The 19,259-nt window shown below is 41.6% G+C and overlaps 1 protein-coding gene and 1 pseudogene across 3 annotated transcripts in view; one reads left to right on the plus strand and one right to left on the minus strand.

Moving 5' to 3' along the window:
- The window catches only part of LOC135197301 (protein peste-like), a 76,160-nt gene that overhangs the window by 21,163 nt on the left and 35,738 nt on the right, over positions 1 to 19,259 (minus strand). The window lies entirely within an intron of this gene.
- Positions 10,244 to 19,259, plus strand: part of LOC135197340 (protein peste-like) — a 38,184-nt pseudogene continuing 29,168 nt past the window's right edge.

Raw genomic sequence — 19,259 nt, forward strand, 5'->3', positions numbered from 1 at the left:
ATACAAATACACCAGGTTACATAGAGACAAAGGATTCACACTTATATATTTAAAACAAACTGAAATATGAAAGCTTTACTTAATTACCAAATATATCTCCTTCAGTCGAAAAACAGGAAAAGTTCTCGAAAAACAGGAATAGTAATTCACTGAATTCACTGCTTTTATTTCTCATATACTCTGGGTCCATTAAAAAAAAAGAAAAAAACTTGGTAATTTCTGTCTATCACTGAGTATTGCAAGTTGCAAAATTCATTTGCATTAATTGCTACGTGGTGAATTGACATTTTTTAAAAGTAAATTTAAAACGATGACGTGACTTGCTAATGAAGCTTCTGACATAGATTATTTTCTTTGCTTTAAAGATGATAATTAAGAGGAACTTCCCTGGCTGAGGTAGAGATAATATTAACTGTATATATATATATATATATATATATATATATATATATATATATATATATATATAATTATATATATATATAAGGTCCAAGCCCTTTGCCTTCCATTATAGTCTGCCTCAGGACGCAAATATCATCTGTTGCTGTTTGAGATTAAGCTGGCCTCATGCCAGCACTAGGCTCTTGCTCCTATAGAGCAGCCGGTAGGGATATTACCTACAATTCTACGAATCCTATTTCTTTTCTAAAATCAGCCGATAATAAATTTCTGCATTCCTACCCCCAACAGAGGACTCTGAAGAAACCGGCACCACCCCAAACATCGTCAAGGACCCTAGAGCCCAGGGAGAACTGGTGGAGGTGGACCCCTTATTCCCTCGGGCGAGACGTCCATTCTGAATCTGCCCTTCGCTCGCCCCCCCCTGGGTCTGGGGGACAAACAGCTGCTGAGGATTATAGGAGAAACGCAGGAAATTATCAAAAGGTGCTGAGAAGAAGAAGGAAGGAACGTTAACCCTCCGTCGTGAAGGACATGGAACGCGAGAACGACCCGCTGATCCAGCAGGAAGAAGCAAGGAAAATGTCTGCTCTCCAACTGTCAGATCGTCATATTCGGGCTGGGCCTGGTCCTGGCTGCCTTCTCCATCGGCATGATGGCTGGGGGGTGTCGTGCTATCTTCTCTACAGTCATGAAGAGCGTGAGTATTCTTCTATATATTATTTTAATGTGATTTGTTCTGGGCGTATCCAAGTCTCCTACCACTTCCTCCTACTAGGGTAAAAAACATCAAAGCAGGCCACGCAGGCCAGCTACCATCAGTGCAAGCCACCCTCCGAAAAAGTACATTATAAACGCGTCCTGACACCCGAGATGGGCATCAGTCGCGACTTGTTGTTGGTGTGGAAACGGAGCTAAAGACCTCTACTCTCCTTTCGAAGTAAGTATTTTCCCCAAAGTTAGAAATTAAGGCCAAATTTTAAGATTTAAAACAGATTTAAACAGAGGGTACTGAAAATGGCGCCCACGGCAGTGGAAATCTCACAAAACGCTTTAGAAATTTTTACTTACAACTAAAAATGTTTCGAAGATTGACGCCATCTCGATGTTTACGGAGTAGCTTGTGTCAATAAACTAACCATTTCCTGTGATAAATCCGCACACCACTTGTACCCACAGACTTTTCTGGAGCACTTTTTATCACAACAATCGAAACACGATTTCTCATCAACAACAAGCCAGGCGTAAACAGCTGTTGGGGTAGAAGATGACGAGAAGCGTGCTCTTGGCTAATTTTTAAATAAGTAGTAAAACATCAATATTTTACATATTTATGATGATTAATTTGAAAATATTCGTTATTGAAAAAGTAACTCGACTCTGACTCAAATTTAAGTAATTATTTTTCTGAATTAGAACGTTCTTTTAAGTTCTGTATTATGACGTCACATCTTGACTTTCGTACCTATTGTAAATAATTGCTATACTCAACTGTCATTGCAGAACAGTTTACCAGTTATTCATGCAGATTGTTATCAGCTATACATGTATTGTTATAATCGTAATGCGCATATATATCTTTATTATTTACTTTTTGGATATATGAAGATGTTTTACTGCCGGATTACCGCCATAGTGTGACGCAATCGTTTTCGGTCCCTGGGCCTCTTGTCTGTTTTCGCACCATAAGAAATTATGGGGCCGAATTTGCAATGACCAGAAAGTCGTTAAAAGAGAAAGTTAGCATTGAGGGGCATATGTTTTGACTGAGAAAAATAAAAATTATTCAATAGCTAGCTTGTAAAAATACTTGGTTATAAAAACTTGATTGACAACTAAGCAGCATGTCTACTATGGGTTTCAGAGACGTGCAAGCACGTTTTTGGGCAATACCTATTTCTGTAACGAACACTCATAACAGAACGAGATTTTGCTATAGTGCATTACACCCAGTGCCGTAATTTATAATGGTATCGTGAATCACTAATCATAAAGAATAACGACACTTGTCCTTGTACCAAGAGACAAAAACTCCATTATGCAGAAATGGATATGAACACGCGTATAAAGCTCCACCTACCTCTCCCCAAAACCCCCCCCCCCCCCCTCCCCCCCCCCCCCCCTCACCGCCATCCCTTTTTTTTTTTTTTTTTTTTTTTCTTTTCTTCGTTCCTCCGCCTCCTTCTCTCTCTCTCTCTCTCTGTTGCCATCGGTATGTGTTGACCCTCCAAACTGGGTATAAGACTACACACAAAACGTTGAAATTGGTGAAATTGAGGCTATGTATTGGAAGTATATATACATAAATATTAAAGCAATTTTATCATTATTGCATTAACTATGACAACTAGAATTCATGGAAACAGTTTTATAACCTGTTAAGCGTCACCCACGTAATAATACGTTTACCCGCGATCTACTCGGTAGCGCCTTCAACGGGATATTACGTTCAAGACTTTAACTGTGCTTGTCAAGTCGTCAGCCCCGTAATAATACGTTTACTCGCATAGAAAGTGTAGGAACATCATTTGGTAACACTCTCAGCACATGGGAAACTTATTTCCAGCCTGGCAACTCTTTCCTGGTGGTCGCTTATGCTAGAAAACTGCCTGTGTCCCTGTTGGTTTTCTTTCAATGCGCTTCGGGCGTTTATCGAGACAAATTGGATTTCGCGTCTTTCACAATGAATGTCCCAAAGAGGAGGCATATTTCTTTAGGTGAGATCAATCAAATACTAGATGAGGAGTGTGATATTGATAACCTATTTGATGATGAGAGCTCTAGTTCTGAATCCTCCAGTGATGATACAAACTTTTCTTCCAATTGCGGGAGTGAAGATGACTTTCTTTGCCGAGTGACTGGACTCCGAGAGAGAGAGAGAGAGAGAGAGAGAGAGAGAGAGAGAGAGAGAGAGAGAGAGAGAGAGAGAGGAGAATTTCCAACAGTTAATTACAGTATGAATAACAAGCATAAAATCAATATTAACTGAACAAAAAACTATCATCAGTGCTATGATCCCTGATTACAAAAAAAAGCGTGACGGTACGTTTAGCAGCGAGCTCATCAGGGCGGACGCTTAACAGGATAATGGAACGGCGTATGTGTGAAGCCTCCACTAATGTGGCAACGAGATTTTGCCATTCTTAGCATGCAAACATTAAAGCATGCAAACATTAAAGGTTACATTTATTTCTGGCATAACGATTATTTAAGAAATTCAAATACTAATAAAGACTGAAATCAATGAAAAGTGCTAGCAAAAACAAAAAAGCAAAAAAAAAAACAAAAAAAAAAAAAAACGTAGTCGTTCCTCTATGCACTTTTCCGTATTCGTTCCTCTATGGTTTTCGGCAGCCAGATGTACGAAAACGTTAGAAACATTTGATTTTATCTACGTTAGAAATATCTGTAATTTTTCGGGGGTAATTTGGTTGCAAAAAAGGGATAATATACATGAATTAAATCAAAATTTTAAATAACAATGTAAATTTAAACTAAATAACGAGTAAAGTAAACAGTTTAGGGAATAAAACTTTGCAGTTTCGTCGTCTGTCGTCGTCTGTCGTCGTCTGCTGTTTGTAATTGTGTTTATGGCGCGCGCGCTTAGAAACCAGGAACAGCAACGGGTTTAAAGTGCAATGTGGAGTGAACTGAGACCAAAATGTGTATAATAACAATCAAATAAGCACTGTGGAGTTTCAGTTGTGGTGGCAGTAAGGATAAAAACCGCCGATTACAGGTAAGAATGAATTCAGTTCCAACCATAACCCCGGGGAATAACAAGTTTCATACTTTCACTAATATAGGCAACAAAATGTTGTTTTATTGTGCTGATTACAACTGCAATCTTGATAAGATCAATAAACGTTACATACATACGCTAACATTGTTCAAATGAGTGCTGGGAAGGCTGGGGAAAGATGGTGTCCGTCACTGATGAGAACCGTCCATGAAAAACGTAGCCGCCATATTGGATTTCAAAACTGCCTTGAAAACATATTTTACGAAGAGCTCACATGCTTATTTTAGTTCGTATGGGGCTTTCATATATCACAATATGTTGACGGAAGAAAACTTCAGTCTTTTAAATGGTATGCTTAGAGTTGCAATTGTCCTTCATGTTCACCAATTAAATATCTGAGTGAATAAGACCCTACCACCGTGATGAGGGTTGGCCTGTACTGATGTTTTTCCCCTACTACCTACTAGGTAGTAGTAGACCTAGCTACTAGGCTAGGTAGTTCTCAAAGGGACCCTCAGTACAATTTACGGAGTACCTTTTGTACAATATATTATCTTAAATTTATTCATAGGTGTAGGATATTTAATTTATTCATCAGTTATATGTTATTTATTGGAAAATATAAATAAGCTTTTATCTGTTTACATAAGCAGAAATTCACGATTTTCTCAAAATTCTATGCGGGCCTACTACCTAGCTATATATCTACCAAGACATGGTTTTTATTTACGCCCCTTTAGCTACTGTTTACATTTTTTGATAAATCTCTGCTTCTGTAAACAGATCAACTTATTTTTTCATTGTCCTCCAGGATTCAATCAATGTTTTTGATAAATCTGTGTGCTAATCTTGACTTGACAGTACAGTGAATCTGAACTCCGAATACCTAAACTGTAACATTACCTGTACTAGGTCGTATGGTCAGCTGTCAAGTGAATAGGCAGTGTTACCCAATACATCACTTTTAACAGTAGTTTTGCTGGGAACTACTAGATTTGAAACACTTTACAAACTTTTGATTTAGTTAAAGCTGGAGTAGCCTAGTGTTATGCTACCACAGGCTCTGGGAAGGGTTAATGTAGCTAGGTAATAACTCCACATCACGTTTCTTTGGAAATTACAGTGTCCTATAGTATTTGGGTTATTATAATAGTTTACAGTTATTTTTTGGGGGGTCGACTGTAATTACCCCCAGGGCTAGTAGTGTTAAACATGGTGAAATACCTAACCTATATTGGACACCCAATCCTTAGTGGCTTTCATAATTGTGTGACCATTTCTCACAGTCCGTGTGGAGTTATTGCTTAGAATTTCCCAGCTAGAGGCTGAAGGGACATCTGCAGCATCCTGTCTCTGCCGTACTAACTGCAACACCTTTCGTTCCGTTTTACTGTACTATCCTTCATATTCTTTCTCTGTACTTAACCCTCTCCATAGCCAAATGATTCATAGTGGAAATGCAAATAGGTTTTCCTTCTGTTATGCCTTTTTCCTTTTTTACTGTCAATTTCCATTTCAGTGCAGAATGACCTTATAGGTTCCAGAGTTACTTAGTTACAGCACAAAGCCAAATTTCCGTTGGTAGACTGGTTTGACTATCGGTGAAATTAGGTATGTATTTTGTATACTTGTTCTGACTAGATCTTGAACAAATTTTAAATGGTTATTTTAGGTTAAAAACCAGTGCTTGCAGACCTATGGATACTCTTGTAGGCAAGAAGGAAACTAAATACATTAATGATGGGTTTGGGCTACAAAAGCCCTATCATTTAAAAAAAAAAAAAACTAACTTGAAACTCACCTAGCCTACACTAGGGTAAACATGGCAATTGTGCATCTATGGTAGCCTACCCTACAGTATAGTACAGTATACACTATACATACAGTATAAGTTATTATAAGCTAATTCTGAAGGTTCAGTGCATATGGGCTATAATATTCATTTGAATGTATTTGTAGCGTTCATTAACCATTTCTTGTCCTTAATGATGTCACACGAATTTTAATTTTTTACTCTCGAGTAATGGAATGCCTCTTCTTGGCGCTACCAGCATGTGACTCAGTTGGCCGTTTGGCAGACATACTGATTTACAATAATTTGAGTTTTAAACAGTTTGTGTAGTCAAATGCACAAAAATCACACATGAACACTGCCCTAATTTAACTTTGTAGATGGCGAGTGTGAGTCTGTGTATTGTACACCATATGCTGCCGCCTGTGCCCATCACTCGCGAAATTTAAAATTTTAAAGATATTGTATTGGTATCGAATCATAATCTTGAAACCATCAGAACTGCTAACCTGTATACAGTTGCTAGCTTCAATTATTGAGGAATTGGCACTAGATTCAAATGAGCATTATTTTTAACATGAACTGTTAGGTGCCCAATATTGCAATCAAAATGCTAATAAAGTATGTATCACTGATATTGAATAAGTGTTGTACCGAGTTTTGGCACCCCTAGATGTTTTCATTGAGTTTATTGCATGTTAGTTCTGGATTTCATTAACTCTGTATAAGGGCTTGGAGTTCTTAAATACTACCTTAAGATCACTGGATTTCAGGATGGCTATGTAATAATGAATCTGCCAATGTCACTTGGGTGGATTTTAGAACTGGCAGCTGTTTATTTCTGGCAACCTTGCTGGGTATGTGGAGTGGCAACCCTGGGAAAGTTAGTGGATGAGTGAGTCTGTGAGAATTTTGGATTCATGGGGTTAGGTAGGTTGTGAGCGTGCTCTTGGGGATTTGTTGGCTTCTTTAATTAGTTGTGAAGTTGGTTGTGTGATCTAGCATCATTATGGTGTACAAGTTGGCAGGTGAAATGTTGAAACCATTTACTGGTGAGGGAGAATGGTTGCATGGCCAAAGAAAGTTAAATTGGTAGCCAAGCTGCTGAAAATTTTTGATGTAAAAAGTTTTTTGCCTTTATACTTGGAGGGCGACGCTTTTGCATTGCATTTGGAGTTAACCGATACAGACTGCTAATGCTATTGAGCAAAAGCTGTCGGCAGCATTTACTATTAGTAGTACATTCGTAGTTATGGCTAAATCACAAAAGAGGAGGAATGTTGAACCTGTAGATGTAAATGCTAATGAGCTGAGAAGGTTTGGTGCATTAGCTGGTTACTCAGGTACAAGCTCTGAAAAGTTGGTTTTTTTTGTTTGTTAATGGATTTCTTGATAAATTATCTTGGGAATTACAACAGATTGATGGTGTTCTTGATATGAATGAGTGATATCTTATCGAGGCAAGAGTGCCAACAGCAAGTAAGGGTGAGGCTGTACCTGCAGCAGTAGGACCTTTTGGCTAGGCCATTGTGTCCTTTGTCATATACTGGATATTCGCCCTGTAGTTGCGCTTGAAAAGGGGACCTAGGATTGTGAGAGTGTAAGTGAGGATGGAGAGGAGGTGGAGGATGCCCAGTGTCCAACTCAAGATGAGGAACCTCTCGTGCCAAGAGAACACAGGTCGGCACAAGAGTGGAGATATCCACAGAGGGTTAGGGGTGTGCCTACTATGCATTTCAGGGGCGTGTCCAATTGATTTTCGTTGATAAAATCCTACCAAAACATCGGAATATGGGTCACATTTTGGAAAAAGTATTTGAAGCCACGGCCTAATTGGCAAAAATATGCAATGATGTCTAATGTTGATAATTAAGGCACCTATCGGAGTAAATCACAGAAATTTCAAGGGAAACTTAGCTAAATTTAGTAAGCACCCAGAGGGAGGCTACTTGTGACGTAAAGTATGACATCAGGCTTAATAGCAGTGTTCCCAGTAGTGTGACAATGATCGTGGAAACAAACATTTGACCCTCTTGTTGAGAAATGTTGAGAATTACGATAATATTACGGTTTTCATTAGTGATACCACGGGTAAAGAATAAGAATTTGGTATGTTGTATAAATATAGGAAAGGAATTTGGTAAATATAGTACATATTGCAATATTACTATTTGATTGTACAATTTACGTTGACTTTAGGAATACATAGCAATTATTATAACCCAATTCTATTTACATTTCTTGATTAGTTATGCAAAACTTTGGAACTGGTGATACACAATCATATTGAAATGAAAATACGATAGTTTAGGTGTTTGGTAAGATGTTTTGGCCCGATAACCTGGTAACTTTGCATAATAGTTAAACATCGCCGACTTGCCGACGTCAGGGCAAAGCCAGATTATACGTCACTGCTGTTTCATCTATGTCTTCGTGGCGACTAGAGTGCTTTCGTTTTGCGTGATTTTGCAGTATATATCTTCAAATTCATAAAAAAATAAACATAGATAAACCTGAATACATAGGCTCATGATAACACTCAACAACCCTACAACAACATAAGTGTCAGTTTCAAGCACAGAATAATAAATGGAGAGTTGTGTGATATACTAATACTTAGGATTTATTATGTGGACTGATCATGCATTAAGGAAGTTAAGGTTAGAACATTTGCGTTATGTTACATTCATTTAGCAGGACTAAGCCGGTAGACGTAAAACCGGAACTTTTGAGACAATATGAATCAACAGAAACTCCAGGGTAACAATGTTTTCACAGTGTGTGTAAGACTTGGTGCTATTCAAGTTAAAGGAAAACGTGAATTGTGTCAAGGAACTGTATTACAGAATTAATATTCCTCATTTTATGGCCACTCCTTTATTGTACTTAACTTAAAACACATTAATTCATCGAAAGATGAGAGAGATAGAGTAGGGTAAGTGTTTGTGTGTGTGAAACAAATCAAGAATCCCATATACTACTACTATTACTACTACTACCAACATCTGAGTCTTCATTCCTAAAGTATAAATGAGTGGTAGGGCCTTCAGTAATGACGTTTCACTAGCCTCCCTCTGGGTGCTTACTAAATTTAGCTAAGTTTCCCTTGAAATTTCTGTGATTTACTCCGTTAAGTGCCTTAATTATCAACATTAGACATCAGTGCATATTTTTGCCAATTAGGCCGTGGCTTCAAATAGTTATTTCCAAAATATGATCCATATCCGATGCTTTGGAAAGATTTTATCAACGAAAATCAATTGGACACGGCCAAGAAATGCATAGTAGATGGATGGATGATTATGAGACTCATAAAATTTGTTGATGATTTTTGTTGTAATTGGTTCATCTTTTTTCTTAATTGGGTTTGGCATCCTTGGTTTTGTTTTGTTTGGACATTAAGATCATGGGGATGTGCGGTAGATTTTAGTGTTATGTATTGTCTGCTATTTCTTCCTGGCAACCTTACTGGTCATGTGGAGTGGCAACTCTAGATGGGGAGGTTAGCGGGTGAGTGGGTCTGTCGGAATTTTGTATTCGTGGGGTTAGAGTGTGAGTGCGCTCTGAGTATTCGTCAGTTTTTCTAATTATAGTTGTGTAGTTAGTTGTGTGGCTGTTCTTCCATTGTGGTAAGAGTTTAGTTACCTAAATATTTATTAATCTCTCTCTCCTGGATATACATACTAGCTTAATGACTAATTTCAGGAGATGGAGGTTGTTGAAGGCTCTTTATCTTACAAGATGTGGAAGAAGACTCCCATTCCTTTGGTTCTAAAGTTATACATTTGGAACATCACAAACCATGAAGCTTTCATTCAGGGCGAGAAACCTGTGCTGCAGGAGTGGGGGGGGTGGGGGGGTCCCCCCCCTTTTATATTTGGAGGTAATGTATTTGGAGAATAGTTTTTGACATTATTCCTGTACTAAACAGTTTTTGGATATGAATTCTAGTGTACTTCATATTAGTTTTATTGATTAACCTGGCAAAAGGTTTCATTTTTCATTGCCTATGTTAATTATGTAAATTGACAATAGTAAGTGGTGAGGTCTTTGTGTTTTATCATCTCCTGTCACAAGTTGTACAAGTTGGTCCTGGTTCACAGCTATGCTCTCTTAGACCGCATCGTTATCCTTGCTTTTAATGCTGCTCAGTATTACTGAATTTAAGCCAGTAATGAATTGGATGTTGTAGAAAAACTAATCTGAGTTTGGAACTAGTTATTGCTAAACTGCATTTACTTCAGAATTAAAATGTAAAATTAATTAACCGATCTTTAACAAATATCCATGTATACCCTGATGCAGCAAGTATGACACTCCCAACAGGGTAATTTTAAGTTTTATACATTCAACTTCCCTGCCAGATATATACTTAGCTATAGACTCCGTCGTCTCCGACAGAATTTCAAATTTCGCGGCACACGCTAACAGGTAGGTCAGGTGATCTACCGGCCTGCCCTGGGTGGCAGGACTAGGAACCATCCCCGTTTTCTAATCAGAATTCTTCTGTCGCCCGGACCATCAACATTGTTGTTGGTTCCTCTCGATTGGTTTTTCTTTTTTCACCGGCAATTGATCTTCTTGACCGACTTTTGGTGACGTATCTGGATTGTTGGATTGGCATACGCTTTTGTGGACTGTTTTGTGGACTTGATTTTGGATTTTTCTTTAAATATGTCTGACTCTGGTATGGTTGTGAGACGTTGTGTGAATGTAGGCTGTAAGGTGAGGTTTGCCGAAAGCTTCGGTAGACCCCTCACACGGTATGCAAGAGGTGCAGGGAGTATGAATGTTCTTTTACTAATACTTGTAAAGAATGTGAGAACTTGAGTGAGAACGAATGGAAGAATCTAACTAATTATTTAAAAAAGTTAGAAAGAGAGAGTGAGGAAGGCTTCTCATAGAAGTTTAAGTAGTTCTAGATCTGAACTAATTCCAAGCTTGGGATCTCCCCAAGGGTAAGTATTGCTACTTCTCCTTCCATTGCAGCCCCTTCTCCTATTGCAGAACCTGTAGATCCAGCGAAAGAACTTGCAGATCTAAAAGCAGCCTTCAAAGTAATGGAAAACAAAATGGCTGCCATACAAGGTAAGGCTAGTGAATTGTCATTAGACAGTGATATAAGTGTCCCCAGTGTAGTGGAGGGGGCATCTGGTCGGCTCAGCAACGCTCCTAGGTCTAGACCTCTTCCAAGCTCACATGCCCAGAGGAGAAGGAATGTCGAAAGCCGAAAGGAGGTTGTGGAGAATCCCCACCGATCAGGTGTCCCTTCGGCGGTTTCTGTGACACCCCAGACTGCAAGGACCGCTATTGTAAAAGCGTCCTAAGTGAGTGTTTCTCGTCGTCGGGATCTTCATCACCGAGACGTGTTATTGGAGAGATTCCGATCGATCTCGGCCTCTCAAGAGGAGTTGGAGGGAGGGCGCCGACTATCGACTCGAGCCCTGAAAACTTCTCTGAGGAGTCTCCATCGGGAGTTAAGAAGGCAAGAAGAGCCATTCTTTCAACCAGAGTGAGAAGGAGGCAGGAGGTGGAGGCTATGGACTCCTCCCCTCCTCCTTCCCCTCCTCCCGAAGAGGATAAAGAGGAGGCTACTAAGAGGTTCATGATGGCGATGCAGGAACAGATTTCGTCGTTTGTAGGAGTCCTGTCAAAGGAGCCTCCTAGAAGGAAAGACACTTCCCTTCCTATTAAAAGATCCTCCAGACGTATGGAGGTATCTACCTCCAGGATCGATACTCCTACCCGAGGTGAGGTTTCCTGTACGAACCTGGATGAAACAATCAGACGTCTGGCACCGGCCAGGAGTGAGGAGTCACCCAGGAGGCAGGAGCCAAGAGCCAGGAGTGAGGAGTCAACCAGGAGGCAGGAGCCAAGAGCCAAGAGTGTGGAAGCATCCAGGCAAGAGGCAAGAGCCAGGAGCAAGAGCCAGGAGGCACCGGAGGCAGGAGGCAAGAGCCAAGAGCCAGGAGCCAGGAGCCAGGAGCCAGGAGCCAGGAGCCAGGAGCCAGGAGCCAGGAGCCAGGAGCAGGACCAGAGCCAGGAGCCAGGGGAGCCAGGAGCCAGGAGCCAGGAGCCAGGAGCCAGGAGCCAGGAGCCAGGAGGCAGGAGCCAGGAGGCAGGAGGCAGGAGGCAGGAGGCAGGAGGCAGGAGGCAGGAGTTCAAGGACTCGTTCCTGGAGGTTATGACTCTTCGCCAAATAGGAGATCCTCCTCCTTCAGAACATAGGAGGTCTTGGAAGGACTCTTCCTCAAAACGTGAACGTTTCTTTCTCCTTCGTCTGATCGAGGGTTAGACGAGTTGTCTGACGACGAACCTCCTGCTAATGAGGGACTTTCTAGTTACAAAGTCTTAGCCTCTTTACTACTACAAGAGTTTGGAGATTCTCTTAGTCCTGCGGCTCCTCCTTCTCCTCGTTCGCTCTTTTCGAGCTCAGCTACGGCTAAATCGTCGGCCTTCTTGAAAATGAAGCCTGCGATATCAATGAAGAAGGCACTCCATTCTTTAGATTCTTGGTGGACAAGAAGAAGGATTTAGGAAAGACGGTATTCTGCATGCCTCCTTCCAGATTGCACGGGAAGAGAGGTATTTGGTATGGGACAGGAGAGACTATGGGTCTTTCTTTACCCGCCTCTGCAGATGCCGACTTTTCCAGTTTAGTGGAGGCCTCTAGACGTCACTCCTTAGGATCGGTCAGAGCGACGTGGAGCACTTCAGAGTTGAACCACTTTCTAAAGGGACTTTTTGTCACTTTAGAGGTGTTCAATTTTCTGGATTGGTCACTCGGAGTTCTGGCCAACAAATCTAAGGATCCGGAGTTTCTGAAGACCCAGAAATTCTCCATAGCGTACTGTCCTGCATGGACAAGGCAGTACAGGACGGTTCAGGTGAAGTGGCTTCACTTTTTGGTGCTGGTCTCCTGAAAAAGAGATCAGTGTATGGTTCCCTTTTATCGAAAGGGGTTTCTCCGAGCCAGAGGACTGCCTTGCTGTTCGCCCCGCTATCAGATCATCTGTTTCCTTCTCAGTTAGTCAAGGATATATCTCGCTCACTAACTGAGAAGGCGACACAAGACCTACTTACTCAAACGTCCAAGAAAGGACGACCGGTAGTGACGACGGTTAAGAAGGAACCTCGTCCTACTCAGCAGCCCTTTCGTGGAGGTGCAGCGGCTCGTCCCCCTGCCAGAAAGAAGAGCTCTGAAAAGAGAGGAAGGTCTTCATTTAGGCCATTCAAGAATCGAAGTGACTTGTTGCTCCTCCAAGCACCAGTGGGCGCCAGACTCCTGAACTTTGCGGGAGTATGGGAACAAAGGGGAGCCGACCCTTGGTCAGTGTCGGTCCTGAAGAAGGGATATGTAATCCCCTTCGACGACAAACCGCCCCTAACATCTACGCCTCGGGAACTGTCAGCGAGGTACAGAGACCCGTTAATGCGAAAGACTCTCCTTCAAATGGTGGAGCAAATGTGGGAAAAAGAGGCCATCGAACTTGTACAAGATCCACACTCCCCGGGATTTTACAATCGCCTTTTTCTAGTACCAAAGGCATCGGGGGGGTGGAGGCCAGTTCTGGACGTAAGCGCTCTGAATCGCTTCGTACAGAAAAAGAAGTTTCGTATGGAAACGTCCGCCTCTGTCATGTCGGCGCTTCGCCCAGGAGATTGGATGGTCTCTCTGGACCTGCAAGACGCCTATTTCCACGTTCCCATTCACCATTTGTCAAAGAAATATCTTCGCTTTGTGATAGGAGACAAGATCTTTCAGTTCAGGGCTCTGTGCTTCGGTCTGTCTACAGCCCCACAAGTATTCACCAACCTGATGGCGAATGTAGCAAGATGCTTCACCTAGAGGGGATAAACATCTCCCTCTACTTGGACGACTGGCTGATAAGGGCCAAGTCGAAGAGTCAGTGCTTGGAGGACTTAGAAGTAACAAGGAACATGATAGATTCGCTAGGGTTGCTCGTCAACCTCGAGAAGTCACACTGATCCCCAGCCAGAGCTTGGTCTATCTGGGGATTCAGATGGATTCTCAGGGTTTTCGGGTGTATCCTTCGCGAGAAAGAATCGCTCGAGGTTTGTCGAGAATCTCGAGCTTCTTAGAAAGAAAGAACAGCTCAGCGAGGGATTACCTGAGCCTGTTAGGGACCCTGTCCTCATTGGAAAGTTCTTCTCGCTAGGGAGACTTCACCTCCGCCCGGCGCTTCAGTTTTTTTCCTCAAAGAGGTGTGGAGTTGGAAGACGGGTCAACTCTCGGGACGTCTTCCAACTTCCACAAGAAGTAAAAGATCATATGAAGTGGTGGATCCCTCAGCTTCAAAAGAACGAAGGCGTATCGCTTGCCCTGCAGAACCCAGACCAAGTGTTGTTTACCGACGCTTCGGAGTCGGGATGGGGAGCGACGCTGGGAGCAAGAGAGGTGTCAGGCACCTGGACAAAGGAACAGTGTCCTGGCACATCAATTGCAAGGAACTTGTGGCCATACACCTAGCCTTAAAGTTCTTCGAACAGATAGTCAGAGATCGGGTGATACAGATAAACTCAGACAACACCACGGCTCTGGCTTACATACGCAAGCAAGGAGGCACGCACTCTTTCTCCCTCTATCAGTTGACAAGACACCCTGTTAACCTGGACGGAAGGAAAGAGGCAAATTAACTCTCCTCACAAGGTTTGTTCAAGGGATCAAGAATGTGAGAGCGGACAGACTGAGCAGGAGAAACCAGGTCCTTCCCACAGAATGGACTCTTCACGAAGAAGTGTGTCGAAGTCTTTGGTCCCTGTGGGGGAGACCTCACATAGACCTGTTCGCGACGTTCCTCTCCAAAAGAATAGAGACCTTTTGCTCTCTAGTAGAAGATCCGAGAGCCTTCGCAATAGATGCGTTTCTCATGGATTGGTCGGGTGGACGCTTACGCCTTTCCCCCGTTCAAAATCCGGGGGAAGTGCTCAGGAAGTTCGTAGCTTCGAAGAGCACGAAGTTGATTATCATAGCCCCATTTTGTGGAGCCAGCCCAGGAATGGTTCACGGGGAGGTGCTGGAGTGGATAGTGGACTTCCCCAGATCGCTTCCAAACAGACACGATCTACTCAGACAACCCCACTTCGAGAGGTTTCATCACAACCTCCCAGGTCTCGCTCTAACTGCCTTTCGACTATCGAAAGACTTGTCAGAGCGAGAGGCTTTTCTCGCAAGGCTGCGGGCTCTATCGCTAGAGCCCGCAGAGCTTCGACGAGAAGAGTATACCAGTCGAAGTGGGAAGTCTTTAGGAGGTGGTGTAAAGGTCAGAAGCTGTCCTCTCCTCCAGTAACCTCTATAGTGAATATTGCCGATTTCCTCTCTTTCTGAGAGAGGAATCACACCTATCTGCTCGACAATAAAAGGATACCGAAGCATGCTGTCTTCAGTATTCAGGAATCGAGCCTGGACATTGCTAACGACAAAGATCTACACGATCTAATTAGATCTTTTGAGACTTCGAAAGCAGCTACTCCTAAAAACACCTAGTTGGAATCTAGACGTGGTCCTGAAATTCCTTTCATCAGGATAAATTCGAACCTTTACATCTGGCGTCCTTCCGCGACGTCACTAGGAAATGCTTGTTCCTGGTGGCTCTCGCTACAGCCAAGAGGACGAGCGAATTACACGCTCTGGATTCCACGGTGGGGTTCAAAGGAGATGCTGCCATCTGTTCTTTCCAGGACAATGTTTCTGGCAAAGAACGAAACCCATCAAAGCCTTGGCCCAGAAGTTTTGAGGTAAAAGGCCTATCTAACCTAGTAGGCAGAGAGATAGAGAGATCTCTCTGTCCAGTGAGAGCTCTTAAATACTATTTAGAGAGGAAGAGGCAGATGGGAGCTTGTCAACAAGGTCTTTGGTGTGCAGTAAAGAACCCCAAACGACTCATGTCCAAGAACGCCTTGGCTTTCTTTGTGAGAAGCGTTATTACGGACGCTCACAAGAACTGCTCGGAGGAATCCTTCGGTCTTCTAAAGGTCAAGACGCATGAAGTAACGCAGTAGCAACGTCTTTGGCGTTCCAAAAGAATGTCTCTGAAGAATATCATTGAGACGACATATTGGAGGTGCAATTCAGTGTTTGCATCTCATTATCTGAAAGACGTGAGAGTGACCTATGAGAAGTGCTTCTCGCTAGGTCCTTTTGTATCAGCAGATACAGTACTGGGTCTTGGAGCAAAGACTGATCCTTAATTTTGTGTTTTTTTTCGTACATAAACCCTCTTGTCAGATATGTGCTTGGTTTTCTAGTAGCAAGCTCACTACTGTCGCACGGGAGCAGAGTGTCATTGCTGGTAGGTCGATCAGGGTATGTATGACTAGTAGGGGAGTACAAAATTTTTTTTGTATATTTTGTAATGAAAGTGTAATTATGTTTCGAGTTTTTTGGTTGTTTGTGAGGAGTTCGGGGATGACTCCTTACAATCTTAGAACTAACATGGATGTTAGGATCAGGTGATCGGGATCGGTTTTGTGCTCCTTGAACAAGGTGTATTGTCATGTAAGTGGAATAGCACCCAATGACAAAGGCCTTTAGGCTCTGCCGAGTAAGTGGAAAGACCCCATTGCAGACCACAAGAACTCTTAGCCATAGATCATTATCTCGCTGAGGCTCTTGAGGCTAAGCAGACTCCAAGGCAGTAGCCGCGAAGTCTTCAGCCTAATAAGGTAGGAACCAAAGGTTTATAAATACCTACAACATATGTTGTTTACCTGTCTATTTCAGTTGTTAGCTGTCTCTTACCCACCACCAATGGGTGCTAATCAGCTAAGTATATATCTGGCAGGAAAGTTGAATGTATAAAAATGATATTGTCATGTTACAATAAAGTTTTATACATACTTACCTGACAGATATATACGATTAATAGCCCACCCAGCCTCCCCGCAGGAGACAGGTGGAAGAGAAGAATTCTGATTAGAAAACGGGGATGGTTCCTAGTCCTGCCACCCAGGGCAGGGCGGTAGATCACCTGACCTACCTGTAGCGTGTGCCGCGAAATTTGAAATTCTGTCGGAGACGACGGAGTCTATAGCTAAGTATATATCTGTCAGGTAAGTATGTATAAAACTTTATTGTAACATGACAATATCATTTTTGTATTTTCAAATTTCAGAGAATTCCATGAGAAGAAGAATCTGACTTTCCACCAAAACAACACAGTCACTTACATGCAACAACGTTGGTGGATCTGGGATGAGAAGCTCTCTGGTAACCGTTCGCGTGATGATATTGTCTATACACTAAATCCTGTTCCTATTGTAAGTCTCTGGTACCTAGAAGTAGTCCTTGATTATACTGTTTATACTCTAAACCCTATCCCTGTTGGATACTCATATCTAAAAGAAGACATTGGTGATACACTAAACCCTATTCGTCTTGTAAGTACTACTTGGTTATCTATAAGAGGTCCTTGAAGGTATTGTGTATACGTAAAACCTTGTTCTGACTGTAAGCACTACTCTTATCTACAAGAAGTCCGGAAGTCCCAGTAAATGTATTAGTGGGGAAAGTTTCTTTCCTTGTTACAAACTTTTTAGGTTTGAGGACGAATTTCAAGAGACCCGACCTAACTTGTTCATTATCAGTATATTTTTTTATAAATCAGTTTATTTATCCAGCAGCTGAATGCATGTGATACATAATTTCATGCAAAGAATCCATTGTTAAACTAAAATAAATTTCCCCCATAGTCGTCCTGTTACACCTTTTAAACCGTTTTACTGTCAATTCCCTATCGATGCCGAATGAACACCTTAGGCCCCAGCACTTGGCCTTTGGCCAAAATTTTACATTCAGTTCAATTCAAAATAAACATTCTTTTCCAGTCTGGTGCCTGGGCTGTTCGAAACAATGCAATTTATATTGCACTGCTGAACAAGGTGTTCAATGAAGTGAAGGAGCAAGTTGTGCGTCGCACTACGGTAGACGAAGTTCTGTTCTCTGGTTTTGAGGTAAGAGTTTATAGTGACATTTAGTAGGAGCTGTGACTAGTCCATAACTAAAGGACCTAAAGAAAATAAAATCCTCTCGTGGGACCTTATCTTTGCTATTCAACCAGCATTTGATAAAGTGGTCTGAAGTTCATTTGATTCCACATAACTTGCAGTTTCTCATTTTCAAAGCTTAAGAATTCTCAGATGTGATGCAGAAAGAAATATTTTCTTGTGCCTCCTTATCAATAGAGATTAAACTTAGACATGATGGCTGCAAACCTTTAAGAATCATATACTTTTTAAGGGTTGGTGAAAACTGAAAATCATAAACCATGAAGAGCATTTTGGGTAAGATGTTTGTTACTAGCTTATGCTACTTTTAACAGAGGTCAGTTGCAAAACTCCTTTGCTGAAAGCTGTTTAGTTCTACTTCCATCCTAGGTAATTCAGATAAACTTGTGAAGTTTTTGTGCAGGCAGTCCGTCCCTGGTGGTGTGCCGATAAGTGAAAACCGCTATTAACCGAAACTTGGTGATTTATGGTGCCATAATGGTGTGTATGGCACTGATAACCAGTTATCGGTACTATAAGCACCTGTATTGTGCGTCTTAAGAACCCTTATGGCGCCAATAACCGGAACTCGACCCGTTATGGCGCCATAAATCGCTGATAACCAGGGACTGCCTGTATTGCGTTGTTCTCTAATCCCTCGTTCTTTCCCTTCAGGACCCTGTACTAGACTGGATTCAGAAGAATGTCATTGCAGAGAACGGGACCTTTCACCCATTACTCCCCCTCATGAACCTTCCCTCTGGTATTGCACAATTCCACAGATTTGGATGGTTTTATATGGTGAGTAGTTACTGTTGTAGTCAACAAGAAATGGTTGTTGGATACTTGCAGAATGATACTAACGTATTCAAAGGTTAATTTACCCATTTTTTTTAAATCTAGTTTCTCAGTTGCGTTCTGAGAGTAGGTTCCTTAATGGATCTAAGCATAACTTGAAGTAAATGTATTAGTCTATAAGTCATGAAAATGTTTTTACATACGTATAGGGAAAAAAGCTTTCAAAGTTGAGTTTAAAGGTGAGGATTATTATGAGCTTTGTCATTACTGTCTATTACCAGATAATGTTTAGATATCTAGTAAGTTAGTCGGTTGTATGTGTAGATTATTTTTTTCCATTTTTGGTCAAAACTTTAATACATATAATGAATTGTTTAAAAGGCTTACGTATCTTAATTACTTTACAGAGGAACATGACCCTCTATTATGATGGAATTTTCAACATGATGACTGGCTCAGATGATATCAGGAATGTGGGTAAGTACACTCTTTGTTATTCCTTTGTTCGGTTAAGTTTAAATG

The sequence above is a fragment of the Macrobrachium nipponense genome, chromosome 18 (genome assembly GCF_015104395.2).
Source record: "Macrobrachium nipponense isolate FS-2020 chromosome 18, ASM1510439v2, whole genome shotgun sequence".
NCBI lineage: Eukaryota > Metazoa > Arthropoda > Malacostraca > Decapoda > Palaemonidae > Macrobrachium > Macrobrachium nipponense.